At 32.9% G+C, this 12642-nt stretch overlaps 1 non-coding gene across 1 annotated transcript; it reads right to left on the bottom strand.

Moving 5' to 3' along the window:
* Nucleotides 1-2214: 2214 nt before the first annotated feature.
* TRNAS-GCU (transfer RNA serine (anticodon GCU)) lies at nt 2215-2296 on the bottom strand. The gene has a single exon. It is a non-coding gene; the product is annotated as a tRNA-Ser (tRNA).
* Nucleotides 2297-12642: the final 10346 nt, after the last annotated feature.

Raw genomic sequence — 12642 nt, 5'->3', positions numbered from 1 at the left:
TTCTTAATTATATAACCGGATCATTAGAGCCTATAAATAGGGCATTTGCTTATATGAAATAAACAAGGTGTGTTGAGTGTTTAAGGCTTGAGTTAATCTCAAAGTTCTTCATCTATTGAAATAGTTTTTCTATTTCTGAATAGCAGAGCCCTCTATCCAAACCCATCCATATAATCAAAAACAATCTATCATCAAGATTATCCACGCATCATTCAGGTATAACCATCTTATCCTTCCTAATTTTCATAATTTTTGTCATCGTTTAATTTTTAGCATCACTTTCGCAAACATGAGAATAAGAAACGGCTCAAAACCAACAAAAGATGACCTACCACATGAAGTACCTATGCAAGACCATCTAATTTTTGCATTAGTCGGGGTTTACCTCGCATCATCACGCATAGGCAATGGCAAGGATCAGAAATCTCGACTCGGAATCAATTACGCAAGTAAAACATTCATTATTTATTCTCTCCAAGATAATGAAATTACGCCCAACGCAATCAGAACAATTGAAACCTTCGAATAATCGTTCGAAAAAAAAATCATCACTTAGCCGAACTACCAGCTGACCTCAAAAAACAACTCTGTAAACACGTGATGCATGTCCCAAGACACAAATGTAGTCACTGTGATGAAAATACAGAAGAAACAACGTTCATGGAAGATTAACATAAATACGTCAGCCATGACACAAGCAAACATTATTCACACAAAAATATGTGTCCTTTCGGTGGCGGGAGGATTGACGCAAGCAATGACGCATAAAATCATTATTATTGAAGACATTTGTCCTTTCATTGTGGAAGGGATTGTTATTATTTAATGTAATTATTTAAAAGTGTCGGTAGATTTAATTATTTGTAAAGTGTCGGTAGGTTAAATGTGATATGTAGAATGTGACATAAAGTAAGTGTCGGTAGGATGTAACATAAAGTGTAAGACCCTTGATAGTCTAGGGGTCTAAATTATAAAATATGTTTTTCGTGTTGCAATCATACGATTGCAATTCTCAATTATGTAATCGGCTCATTAGAGCCTATAAATAAGACATTTGCCCATATGAAATAAACAAGGTGTTTTGAGTGTTTAAGACTTGAGTTAATCTCAAAGTTCTTTAGAAATATAAAAACTATTTCAACAGAGGAAGAACTTTGAGATTAACTCAAGTCTTAAACACTCAAAACACTTTGTTTATTTCATATGGGCAAATACCCTATTTATAGGCTCTAATGAGCCGGTTACATAATTGAGAACTGCAATCGCATGATTGCAACACGACAAACCTATTTTACAATTTAGACCCCTAGACTATCAAGGGCCTTACACTTTATGTTACATCCTACCGACACCTACTTTATGTCACATTCTACATATCACATTTAACCTACCGACGCTTTACAAATAATTAAATCTACCGACACCTTTAAATAATTACATTAAATAATAACAATGGGGAGGATTGACGCAAACAATAACGCATAAAACCATAACCATTATTATTGAAGACATTTTGAAGACACTTGTCCTTTCATTGTGGAAGTGATTGTTATTATTTAATGTAATTATTTAAAAGTGAGTGGATTTAATTATTTGTAAAGTGTCGGTAGGTTAAATGTGATATGTAGAATGTGACATAAAGTAAGTGTCGGTAGGTTGTAACATAAAGTGTAAGACCCTTGATAGTCTAGGGGTCTAAATTGTAAAATAGGTTTGTCGTGTTGCAATTATACGATTGCAATTCTCAATTAAGTAACCGGCTCATTAGAGCCTATAAATAGGGCATTGCCCATATGAAATAAACAAGGTGTTTTGAGTGTTTAAGACTTGAGTTAATCTCAAAGTTCTTCCTCTATTGAAATAATTTTTCTATTTCTGAATAGCAGAGCGTGTGAGTTTCTATCTCGGTCACAGCCTTATGATTTGGTTTATTTCAGAAAAAAAATGCAGTGATAGGTATGTGCAGGCTTGGATTTAGGGCGTAAGTTTTCGAGCAATTCTTTAAAGAAAAAGAAAAAAGAAAAAAAAAAGGCAAAAGAAAAGGGAAAAGGAAAAGGAAAAAAAGAAAAAAGAGGAACAAAGGAAAAAAAATTAAAAAGATAGGTATGTGCAGGCTTGGATTTAGGGCGTAAGTTCTCGAGCAATTCTTTAAAGAAAATAAAAAAAAAAACAAAAAAACAAAAAAGGAACAAAGGAAAAAAAATTAAAAAAGAACGACGCCTGAGAGATTCGAACTCTCGCGGGGAAACCCCATGTACTTAGCAGGCACACGCCTTAACCACTCGGCCAAAGCGTCTTTGTTGAATATTCTTGAATAATCCATCTATATAAACTATAATTTAAGGTTAGTTCTGGTTTGGAAGAGTCGATTTACTCTCATTTTAAGTTTTTAACATAATATTTTATTAATTATTTTTTTAAAAATAATAATAATAAATAATCGTTTTTTCAATCTTTAATTAATCAAGTCAAATGTATTTCATTTTGCTGTCTTTTTTTTTTGGAAAGGGAACTTCCCTAACGAGGTTTTCCGGGCAAGCTTTCACGCACCGACTAATCCCCCGCTGCAAACATGAAGCTTTTGCCTCATGCCCTGCAGTCACTGCAGGCGAACCTCCATGGCCACAATAGCTGAGTGGTGTCAGGATTTGAACAAGGATCAATAGGTTATCCACCATTTCTTCCACATGCCTTACTAAGTCACCACAGCCCAAGTGGTTTTCATTTTACTGTCTTACATACTCAAACAAAAGTTTTTTGGCACTGTAGCACGAAAAAGTTTAACAAATTTAAACATTTACTCATTAACGTTTTTTTGTGTGCAATTAGCCATTTAACTTACAAACTCTAAGTCAATTACACCACTTTTAACCGGGTAACCTGAAGAATCGGTATACCTATGACCTGATAATTAAAAAATAACACAAAAAGAATTTCTCGTAAGCAAATACTCATCACCTCCCTTCAAAACAACCCAACAACCAGAAAAACTATCATCACCAGTTCTTTCTTCAAATTTCACAATGAAATCGAAATCCAGCTCTACAGCAACCGTCGATCGAGATCGTAACAACATCAAAAAGTCTCGTCGGCGAGAGATAATAACATATGTTATCATAGATACATACAGAGAGAGATCAGATGGAGACTCAAATGGATGAACCAGAGACAATGATTCTTGAGATAAACTTGATCTCGACAAAAGGGTTGAAGATTCCTCCATTGACTATGATGTGACGTATGCACACCTATGCTCTCACCTGGATGAATTCGAACGCCAAACTCTCTAGCGATCTAGATTGTGTCGGTGGTGAAAACCCTACCTGAAACGAAAAGTTCATTTTCTGATTTTCTCAGGATTTCATCAAAGGTGACACCTTTGCCTTCTAATTCCATCTCTACATCGTCGGATACATATGAGACTACTTTATGGGCCATGTTCATTAAACAACATCCCCAATTACACCCCTAGATCCAACCCCACAATCAACGTCCCAACTTTCTCTGTCATCCACATTTGTCGTCCATCTGGTAGAGTTTGCGACATTCTTAACATCGCTACAAGCATTCCCAATAGTTCCGATTTCTCTTCCTTTATTAAAATCTCTGCCATCTGTTTCCATAACCTAATGGGAAAATACAACAAAATCTTCAATGGAAGGGTGTTTGATTGTTGAGAGAAAGTGGAGTGAGAGGTGTGAAAGGGATTTCTAGTGAATAGAGATGGTTTTTGTTCTTCTCAGTGAGTGAGATAGAGTGAAAGAGGAGCAGATATGATGAAGTCCATCTGATTGAAGTCATTTGTTGTTGAAATTAGTGTCAATGAATTTATCGAAGGATGAGTATTGATGTTGATGTTAATGTCCTCCCTTGGACCATATATACGCATCCCTACTCTTCCAACCGAGTGTGTTCGTGTAAAATCGATTAAATGGGGTTTGGGTGAAGAAGGTAACATCGATGATTAGAAAATTTTCTCCCGGGGAAAATATTTATGAACGGTGGTATTGTGGAAATATATAGTGGTGTTACAGGTTAATGAAGAAGCCTAATCCAATATTTTGGGTTAATTAAACTTTTTTAGTTTTTCTTTTAAATTTAAAAATATGTAATTATCAACGTGGATTCCAAGTGGACAAGTCAACTTCAATTTCATCTGGAAACCGGTAACTTTTGAGATTATACCTCTATTTAACATGTAAATTTAAAGTTTAATGGCATATTGCGCAAATAAAATACTTGGGTGACTAAATGTATAAATTTGGCAAACTTGATTGTGTAAATTTAATTGTTATTCATTATTTATTGGCTTGGACAACAGGCATAAAGCTCATATCGGTTTTGTGCCATAGTATAAGACACTTTAATTTAATAATAACTTATCATTGCTTTTTGTCACATTATTTACCAATTTAATAGTAACTAATACACACAAAAATGTACATATATTCAAGTGTCAATGTGGGACGTTGGCAACCCAAAACATTGACGAATTTTACTAATTTGATGATAACCATTAATCAATCAAATTTTACTAACTTGATGGTACTAATTTCTAACCTATATATATATATATATATATATATATATATATATATATATATATATATATATATATAGAGAGAGAGAGAGAGAGAGAGAGAAAAAAAAAATGATCATTTGAGAACTCAAAGTTTCCTGAGAACCCGAGAACCAAACCAGGGTCGTTAGATCAAAATAATAAATGGCTAGGATCATTTGTGGCATTTTTGTAAATACTTGGGAAAAAATGATACGGGGGCATGATAATTAAATGATTCAGGGGCATTTTAGCGATGAATTACCCTGAATCAGGTAAACCCCGTCCATCTTTCTCTCTCTCTCTCATCCCACCTCCTACCGTCACATCGCCTCCAAAGACGACCCTTCGCTCATGTTCTTCCTCATCGTCGTTATCTTTAGTCGCTGTTGATCTGGCAATTGGAATCGATTTCTCGCATGGATCTTATGAGTATCATCAGGAAACGCTTGATAATCTCCAAACTGCCATGGATAACACCGGTATTCTCTGTGCAGTTATGCTCGATACCAAAGTAAGTCGTTTCTATTCTCTAGTAGATCTCCACTAATCGATCGATTGTTTGCAATCTGTTTTTTGCATCATCTATACATGTCTAATTCTTCTAAGTGTTTATGCATCTGATATGGATCTAATTTTGACTTCGGTGGTAAAATTGACTACTTCTGATATTGATTCTATCACTAAATGGTGTTCAAAAGTATAATCTAGTTCCCAATTATGTTGGGAGGTTGACTTTTTGTCACACCCCAAAACCGGAACGGCGGAATCGTTCGGGGGTGGAGGACGTCATGTTTAGTATCACGAGATATGTATATGGTAAGCAAGTAATGAACAACCATTTCATTTCGAAAGAAGTGTTTACAATGTGTGTGTTCACAAAACATAGAATTCATAAACAAATAACAAAACAAGACTTGAATCCATAATGCTCCATCTTCTGAATCCCCAGCACGAGCACATGTCTAATAGTCTCCTAAGAATACAAGTTATTTGAAAGAGTTGATCAACAATTAAGCTGGTGAGTTCATAAGATTTTAGTGATATGAGTAAGTTGTAAAGTGTTGTTAAAAATGTAAATGTAAAATGGTGTTGAAAATGTAGTTGTAACATGTAGTTGTAAAATGTTGTAAGTTGTAAGTTCTGTTTTGAAAAGTTCGCATGTTCCTCTAGAAAATCCTATATTTCCTACTTTGATGGAAGTTTAAGTAAAATGACACTACAACCCTTTCTATGGGTACTAAGTGGGTACAAGTTATATACGACTCGGAGTAAATGAACAATCGATTGTGCGCATCTGCCCCTAGCTCACAACCAAACGAGGAACAGAAATTAAGGCGGATAGCACACATCCCATTGGTTGTTAGATCATCGTCATATATAACCCTGGTGTAGTCACTTGTTACTCATGGAGTTAATTGTAATGGTTCCTTTATATCTAATAAAACATTCTTTAAGAAAACATATTTTTCTTATAGTAAAATGGTGACCACAGTGACTACTTTTATAATAGCTTAGTTTATACTGCTATATATAATCTAATATCGGATAGAAAGTTAATTGAGCGAATCTGCCCTAAGCCCACAACCAAACGAGGAACAGGAAGTAAGGCGGAAAGCACACATCCAACTACCTATTGGGTATTAGTTTTATATATAAACATGATGTATAAACTAATGTATTATAGAGTTACTCACCTAAGGTCCTTTAAATTGAACTGGTTTAATAAAATGGATTAAACCCTTTACTGGGGAGTTTCTAGTTTTGTATACCAAAAGTACTGATTTTGGAAAGTATGTTTTGTACTAGAAAAACTGTGCTTTGACTCTGTGTCCTATAACCTGACCCATACCTGGTACCCTTATGATGACTTAATGTATGCTAAGCATACATATATATAGAATCGGATAGAAAATAGATTGAGTGAATTTGTTCCAAGCCCACAACCAAACAAGGAACAAGAAATGAAGCGGAGAGCACACATCCTATTACCTGTCGGACCCTATTGGTATATATATATCATGTGATGTATACATTAAGGAATCATAAGACTAGCATTATGGTCCTTTCTTTTAAACGTAGCCTTCTACCAAGGCATCTTCTGTTACGCGCTAGACTCGACTGTTCCGTTTGTTGATTGTAAAAATGTGTGTTTTCCCTAGTTTATAACTATCTTAACTCGAAAATAGTTTGAGTTTGACTTTCAAGTGGTACTGTCACTTTATGAAAGTAATGGGAAAATAACGAAGTACTGTAGTATTATACTATAGTGACTACTGTTGTACTAACTACCTTAAACCAATTGTTAATTAAGGTATAATGTGATATAATTGTAACCATACTTGATCGACCTTAGTAAAACACGACGCTCGAAGACGTCGAGATGGTATGACATTCATCACCCAAAGACCTGCAGGTCCCACTGTAGCTAGCAGCAAGGTGTAGGACGGTCAGTCCAGTATAGATCTATACACGAATTCACGCTCTTCTTTCAGAAGACTCTGGTTACAAGTCGAGCCATGACAGAGTTGCCATGCCCCGAGGTAGTGCCTCACATTTAAGTTATAGTGTGTATGTACTTTTTATACTAGAGTAGTGTATGTTCTCTCCTGATTCTCATCATAGTGTGTTCTTTAGTATAGAGTTTAGTGTGTATGAATAGTATGTATTAGTGTATGTTCTCTCTTTCTAGTGTGTAGTATGTTCAGTTATATAGTGTAGTGTATGTATTGTTTACAGTATGCATTGACTCATGTATGAACTGACTCGTTGTAAATGTTCCATAGTATTAGAAATAGTGAGTAGTATACTCCTAAACTATACCTATTATAGTTTACTAGTAATGTTCTACTTGGACTGTTACTGAAAAGACTCATTTATCTACTAAGTTATGTTTGTACTTTAAAAACGGAGTTTTGTATAACTATAAAGTAACATAACTTTAAAAGAGTTTTTGAAATGTTTTGACAACTTATAAATGACATAAGTAACATTTTGAAAGATGTTTATAACAAACATTTACACAATTATCATTATGTTCAACTTGTATTCCCCCCCTTAAAACAGTTAAAACAGTTAAAATATTCATTACAAGGTATGAACTCACCTGATGTGGGTGATTCAAACGGGTATGCGTGTAAGGATGAGAAGTTCCACGAATGAAGTCCCGAGACACAATAGGTCCTAAATGACATATAAGGACACATATTGACATGAATATAGTGTTTATAAACAACTATATGAAAGGAAACCCCTTCCGGGACTAGGAAACACTTTGACCAAGTGTTGGAATCACATGTGATTCAACAAAGGGAAGTGGAATGACACCAACATGAGTTTACGGCCATGGTTTTACGGCCCAAGGGAGTTTACGGCCGTAAACTCATGGTCAAACATGGCTAAGAGCAAGTTTGAAGGCTAGGGATACTCTAAGGACTTTTGCTCTATACTTGCATGAGAAAGACCCACCCTAATGAGGCTCTTGATGAGTTTACGGCCAAGCTTGGAGCTTACGACCGTAATCTCATGGACAATATGGAATGAGGGTGGTTTAAGGTCATACAAACATCTAGGAAGAGTTCCGGGTCACTTGCTTTGCATCTAGGAGGGTTTATGGTCCTTAAATGCTTCAACATTGAGTTTACGACCAAGGAAGATCTTGGGCCGTAAACTCATGATCTTCTTGGGAAAAGCATGTTTCAAGGGCATGATTCAAGGCTTACTAGAAGATATGAAGTGTAGGAAGGAGTACTTACAATCTTGAAGCTTGAAATGGTCGGTTTTGGCCAAGAACACTAGTGTGTGTTTTTGGTGTTCTTGGTGAAACTTGAAGATTTGAAGATCTAGTTGAACTGAATGTTTCCATGGATGAAATCAAAGAGTGTAACTAGTAGATGAAGTGTAACAACAAATGAAGGGAAGAACACTTACGTTTTTGAAGATCTAGGATGAAATTCGTGATGATAGTTGAGAGAGAATGGAGTGTTCTTGAGGTTGGAATGTGATAAATGGCTAGAAATGACCAAGGAACACACATATAGACTTGAGTTTACGGCCACATGAGTTTACGACCGTAAACTCATGGTCTTGTGGCCGTGAACTCATTTAGATGAGGTTTAGGATTGCTTTGCTATACTGTGGTTCTAGCAGGTACTTTCTAACACTTAATCCTTAAGTGTATTAGGCTCAAAACTCCTTAGAATGACCTTTAACCGGGCTAGAACTCAGAACTAATGAGTTTGACACTCAGTTGAGTTGATTGACTGGGCTTTAAAATCAAAAAAATTTCCGGGTTGTCACACTTTTTCATTATCATTTGATTCTATGGTTCGTTGATCTCATCTAATTAAACTATAAGCTCGTCCTTATTGGTCATGGCTATGCCATTTATTTTCCATTCAGCCATAAAATGTCGATTCTCTATAAAATGTCGTCGTTTCCTCAATTAATCCTCATTGTGGTTGCAGCTGTTCTTTCATCCAGTTATAATTTAAAATCAGACCAAATTATAATTAAATCATTTATTTGTTAATATTTTCCATGTGAGTTTGCCATCTCTCTGATATTACACAAGTAACTTTTACATAGCAACCTTTTATATTAGTAAAAATATATAATTTCTATCAAATTACAATTAATAGAAAGTTCCTGAATCTCTCTTGGAAGTTTCATGTTTATAGATGAAAAATTAGGTGAGGTAGTTGAGAATGAAGATATAACTTGGACATAGAAGGATTTTTATCACCTAAGAGAGTTAGCAGCAAAGGAATCTCTCTTATCCATGTGAGTTTGTTACTAGTTGCTATTATTCCCTAAATTGTAACTTTAATATATTAATAGTAGGATATATTGGGTATTATTACAGATAGTTGCATCATACACTACAACCAAGGGGGGATGAAGACCAGCCTTCTGCTGACTTCAGGGTGGTGAGTAGGCAGCAGCTAATAGTCACAAACTAGATCACCATTCAGATTCCATTCTGATTCCGATGCTGATTCCGATTCCCATGAGATGATGATGTTTTTTTGATGTTGTTGTAGGTGGGGTCTATCTCGTCATTTCCACTATGTACCTAAGATTATGGTGGCATTTTTCTGGACAGTTTCGACCCTTTTCGATAATGTAATTTGATTATTTGAACTTGATCTTTATTGGTGTTTTGTTTGATTAATGATCTAAGACATGTGTTTTGCAGGATTCGGGTAATAAAAGCTGCAATTTGCTGCTTTATGTCGTGGCCAATGCTTATAATAATGGTGGACATGGAAGGGTCAGTTACAGAACAACTAAGATATTGACAGAAATGAGAAACACAATTGGGGTTAATGATTGCAAGATGGGGCACTTGATCATGAACCAAATCCATGGAATTTTAAGGTTGTATAACAGTATAACTATCATGCAAATATATTATTCCTAACATGAAATTTTCAAAATCAGCATGTTGTTTGATGATATGTGAATCAACATTCAAGAGTCAATGTAGACCGTAGAGTACATTTTGAAGATCATCTTCATCGGTTATAAATATATGCAAAACTATTCATGCTCTGATGCTAATGCCTCTTGTTCTTGAATTATGGCCTGATGGAGTATGCTTTTGTTTGATTACCAATTTAGATGTTTCTGCCATATTTTTGAATTTAATTGGTTGAAAATATAGGGTAAATGTAGGAAATAACATCTTATTTATGCCAACTTCATTTTATCACCAATTTAGATCTAAGTATACAAGAAATAGTATCCAATTTTTGGTACCTACTTTGATTCAATCCTATCATCCTACTTTAATTTCATCTTATTAACACATTGCATTTTAGTAAATTAAATAGTATACCATCACTATCCTACTTTAATTTCATCTAATGTTTGATTTGTAATAGGAAAATATTTGTTAAAGATTTGTTAATTGTTTCTCAGGTGAAACCAAGATTAGTTGTTGTAAAAGTAGTTACTAAATGACATTTTATACCAAACAATTTGTTCTGAATTCTGAATTTGGTATGATTCACATGTGAATCACATATGATTCACATATGAATCACATGAGATTCACATATTAATCAAACTTGATTCACATGTAAATCATATGTGAATATCATGTGATTCACATGTGAATCACATGAGATTCACATATGAATCACATATGATTCACATGTAAATCACATTTGATTCACATGTAATTCACATTTGATTCACATATAATTCACATGTAAATCATATGTGATTCACATGTGAATCAAATTTACATATGATGTCATATGTAAATGTGATTTATATAGGAATCGCATGTGATTCATATGTGAATCGCATGTGATTCATATGTTAATCATATGAAAATCACATATGTATTTTTGTGAATGTTTTTGCATCAATCATTTTTTTTTAATTTTCTTGTAGATTTGGAAGAAATTGTGGTGAATATTGTAGATGTGAATCACATTTGATTCATATGTAATTCACATGTGATTCATATGTAATTCACATGTGATTCACATATAAATCACATCTGATTTACATATGATGTCATATGTAAATGTGATTCATATGGGAATCGCATGTGATTCATATGTGAATCGCATGTGATTCATATGTTAATCATATGAAAATCACATATGTATTTTTGTGAATGTTTTTGCATCAATCATTTTTTTTTTAATTTTCTTGTAGATTTGGAAGAAATTGTGGTGAATATTGAAGATGTGAATCACATTTGATTCATATGTAATTCACATGTGATTCATATGTAATTCACATGTGATTCACATATAAATCACATCTGATTTACATATGATGTCATATGTAAATGTGATTCATATGTGAATTGCATGTGATTCATATGTTAATCACATGAAAATCACATATGTATTTTTGTGAGTGCTTTCGCATAAATAATTTTTTTTTAAAATTTTCTTGTAGATTTGGAAGAAATTGTGGTGAATATTGAAGAGATGAAAATTGATAAATTGAAGAAAATAAGGAAATATTGACACGAAAACATGAAAACGCTTTGAAATTTGTAGCATTTTTTATTTTTTATATTTTATTTGTATCGAATAAAATACTTGTACTATTATGTTTATAGATTAATTAATAAATATGAAATTTGTTGTGATTTACTTACGAATATTATAGTATAAGAAATGTACATATGTGCATTTGAAAAAATATTCACGTATGCACCTAAAAATTTACTTTTTTTAAAAAAAAATGCATTTTTTTTAAAAAAAATTTGCAGCCTTTTTTTTAAATACAGTTTTTTATGAAAAAAAAAATGTAAATATGTTAATCACATGAAAATCACATATGTATTTTTGTGAGTGCTTTCGCATCAATAATTTTTTTTTAATTTTCTTGTAGATTTGGAAGAAATTGTGGTGAATATTGAAGAGATGAAAATTGATAAATTGAAGAAAATAAGGAAATATTAACACGAAAACATGAAAACGCTTTGAAATTTGTAGCATTTTTTATTTTTTATATTTTATTTGTATCGAATAAAATACTTGTACTATTATGTTTATAGATTAATTAATAAATATGAAATTTGTTGTGATTTACTTACGAATATTATAGTATAAGAAATGTACATATATGCATTTGAAAAAATATTCTATGCACCTAAAAATTTACTTTTTTTTTAAAAAAAATGCATTTTTTTAAAAAAAATTTGCAGCTTTTTTTTTAAATACAGTTTTTTCTGAAAAAAAAATATAACTTTCTTTAAAAAAACTTATAGTTTTTTTATTTAAAAATGCAGTTTTTTTTTTTTTTTTGAAAAAAATGCAGTTTTCTTTAAAAAAAATTGCAGTCAGTTTTTTTTTAAAAAATACTTTTTCAATTTTTTTTCAAAAATTCATGTTTTCTATAAAAAAAAAATAAAAAATCTGCATTTAAAAAAAACGAAAAATACTATTTTTAGAAAAATATGAAAATTTGTTTTATGATGTAAATTTTTAGACATTTATATTAATATATTAAATAGCACAAAAAAATTAAACGTTAAATGAGATTGGTAAGATGACGATCATGTCCTTAATGAATTACTTTTGATCCAACGCTCCACTTTTAGTTTTCGGGTT

The sequence above is a fragment of the Lactuca virosa genome, chromosome 5 (genome assembly GCF_052849685.1).
Source record: "Lactuca virosa cultivar CGN04683 chromosome 5, Lactuca_virosa_CGN04683_v6, whole genome shotgun sequence".
Classification (NCBI taxonomy): domain Eukaryota; kingdom Viridiplantae; phylum Streptophyta; class Magnoliopsida; order Asterales; family Asteraceae; genus Lactuca; species Lactuca virosa.
The sequence above is the reverse complement of the archived record's forward strand: the minus strand, read 5'-3'. Positions and strand labels throughout refer to the sequence as shown.